We start from the raw sequence: 3,191 nt of genomic DNA, 5'->3' as shown, positions 1-3,191 counted from the left end.
CGCAGGCCGTGTGGTCCTTTCAGGCGCTCTGTGAGAATCCGGCGCCGCAGTCGGCGTGCGGGAGCCTGGCTCCTGGCTGGAGAGACACGTGCGCTCTGGGTGAGCGGGGTCCCCGAGGCTTCGGGGGGCTGTTGTTTCTTGTGTCTGGTAGCACAGTGTGTGTGAAAACAAGACCAGGCTATTGTCCTTCAGGATGATATTGAGCCCGCAGGTGACCAGACATCATGCAAGTGTTTGTTGTACATACTGCTCTGCAGTGCTCGAGATTGTGAGGAATCCGGGACCCTCCCAAATTTTATCTGTGTAATTATATATTTAAAACACCCACAACACCATATCTACAAAGTCATGTCTTTCTCATAGTTAACTGCTCCTCGCTGCTCTCGGTGAGTGTTTTGCCAAATAGTGGGACCTCTTGGTGGTGTGGATGGACACGGTGGAGGGTGGGTAGAGCTCTGCACATAGTTTTTACGTCCGTTTCTGTCATCCAGCCATTTCATCTCCTGGTTGCCTGCAGGTGTGAATTGTACTAGAGAGATGTGATCCTTCCAAAATCTTGACGTGTGAGGGATCCAGCAGCAGGAATACAATTGCCTGCAACTCTTTTTGGGTACACCATCTGAAGAGTTTCTTACGTTTGTGTCCCCGTCTACCCCCGCCACCACAGGAGTGTTTCACGAGCACTGCCGCTGCACGAGTGGGAGGAGTTCTGGTCCTTCCCAAACTCTGTGCCCGCTGCGTGCCCTTCCCTTGGCAGGAGATGTCTGAGGACCAGGAGATCTGCAGGGTGCAGGTGGACTAGAATTACGTGGTCCTCCACGTTGGCTGTTAAAACTTTTATGTGCTGACAAGAGATGTCAGTGACCTTTAGTCCTTCTCATCTGGGCAACCCCTTTGTAATTCTGTGTCTGCTGATCCTATGTCCATCGCTGTCTCCTGAGTCTGTCTGATCTCTGTACTTTGAGGGAGATGTTAGCAAATTAGAAGAAGTGTAGAGGAGCTCTTAGGGAAGGGGTCTGACTCTGGAAAGCTTGCCTGACAGCTTTACAGAAGGTAGCTTATAGAAGGGGCTCTGACGTAGCGCAGAAGGAAAGAGGTTGGAAGAAGCTGAAACAAAACCTTCAGACTACAGGAGCGGAGTGTTGCGTTGTGGTGTTTGGGTTTTTTTTAAATCTTGGGGCTATTTAACCCCTGGCTATTGAACTTACCAAGGGCTGAAGTGGGTTCCCTGCCTTAGGCATCCACTCTGGCCCTAGAGTCAGGGAATTGTTGGGATACTGAAGGTGGGATGTGGTGGATTCACCATCCCCTGAAGTTAGAGAAAGATTTGGGGTTTCTTTCTAAAACACTTGTTCTAATACAGACAGAGTAACGGGCAGAGATTCTGGTAATTGGCAAAGCAAGATTAGTACAGCGGTTTCCTCCATCCTCAAAGCTCCATATCCTTGAGCACGTCGTGTTTGCCTTGCTGCGTGACCTGCCTGAGCCGAGTGCCCGTGGCTGCGGGAGCTCCCTGGGGATGAGGTGAGGGGAACTGACCGGATGAACCGCAGGACTCTTCCTGGAAGAGGAAGAGTACCTGTTTGGAAGGTCCCTACTGGGACCTGCAGCCTGAAGACCCAGGCCCACATGTCTCCTGAAACCATCAGTGGGCAGTGGAGAGAGGTGGAGGAAGAGGCAAGTGGTTGGATTTTACAGCTGGAACGTTTTGAGGCCCCGGTGGCTCTGGTGTGCCCCACCAGCTGGGAGCTTCTCTCCAGCCCTCTCTGAGCGGTGGAAGCTGTGGTCAGCACAAAATCCTGCCCAGCCTTGGCTCTGATTTCCCGCTCACTGGTGTTTAATTTCCAGTGGCTCATCTCACTTGGACTGAGCTCAGTGTAGGTGTTGGAATCCTTTACCCGTGTTTCTGCCTCACTTGTGGGTCAGTGAAAGATTGTGCCGCAGGGAGAGCAAAGGTGAACAGGACGGGATCGCTGGAGTTGTGGGCTTAGTCCCTGTTCTGTTATTGTCCCACCTTTTGTGAACTTGCTTCCCTCCGAACGAGCGGTCGGTGGCAGTGGGTACGTGCCTGCCCTCCCGGAGGCTGACTGTCCCCGTCACCAAATGTCGCGGATGGGACGTCTGCCTGGTCCCTGGCGGAGCTGGCACACGTGCTGCCCTGGGACCTCGAGCCAGCTCTTGGGCGTGCGTGTCGGTGAGGGCACTGCCGCAGTGGCGTGCGCAGGACAGAAGTCACCAGCATATAAAAACTTCTGCTTCAGGTACAAACCAGCTCTTGTAACAGATTTGGGAAGTCACCCCCCACATCCCCCTCCCCGAGGCAAGTGATTTGTTCCAGGCTGTTAGAAGGAACCTTGCTCCTTCCCCCAGATATCTGCTGCCACCTCCTCTCACAGGCAGGAGAGTAGGTTAGGTGAAGTCTTGCTCCGGCAGCTGCATGTTGCCCGTGTTCCTCCTGGCTTGCCCGCATCCTGCACAGCGTGTTGCAGTGCTGTCACCCGTGAGCAGTGATCTCTGCTTCCCCTGGCCCTGCCTCTGCAGAGAGCTTCAGCCCACGGAACCTCTGGCTCGTGCCTGGGATGCTGCAACTGCTCCTCCCGCCTGTTCCCAGCGTGCCAGCCCCGCTCCCGTGGGTGCCTGGGGCTGCGCGCAGGCAGTCCGGGCGTGCGCGGGCACTGCAGACCATCTGTAGATGGTCTCCAGTGGTTGGGGACCCCATTGCACCTCCCATCATTTTACGCACCGAGCTGAGTGACCTGAGTGGACAAGGGAAGATTAACTGATGTCATCTACCCGGACTTGTGCAAAGTGTTTGACACCGTCCCACACGATATCCTGGTCTCTAAATTGGAGAGACATGGATTCGACAAATGGACCACTCGGTGGATGAAGAACTGGCTGGACGGTCACACTCAAAGAGTTGTGGTCAACAGCTCAATGTCCAAGTGGAAAGAAGTGATGAGTAGCGTTCCCCAGGGGTCAGTACTGGGACCTGTACTGTTCAGCGTCTTTGTCGGTGACATGGACAGTGGGGTCGAGCACAGCCTCAGCGAGTTTGCCGATGATACCAAGCTGTTTGGCGAGGTAGACATGCTGGAGGGGAGGGATGCCATCCAGAGGGACCTGGACAGGCTGGAGAGGTGGGCCCAAGCCAACCTCATGCAGTTCAACAAGGCCAAGTGCAGGTCCTA

The sequence above is a fragment of the Charadrius vociferus genome, unplaced genomic scaffold (genome assembly GCF_000708025.1).
Source record: "Charadrius vociferus isolate BGI_N301 unplaced genomic scaffold, ASM70802v2 scaffold802, whole genome shotgun sequence".
In the NCBI taxonomy this organism is placed as follows: Eukaryota; Metazoa; Chordata; class Aves; order Charadriiformes; family Charadriidae; genus Charadrius; species Charadrius vociferus.
This window is presented reverse-complemented; position numbering follows the sequence as displayed.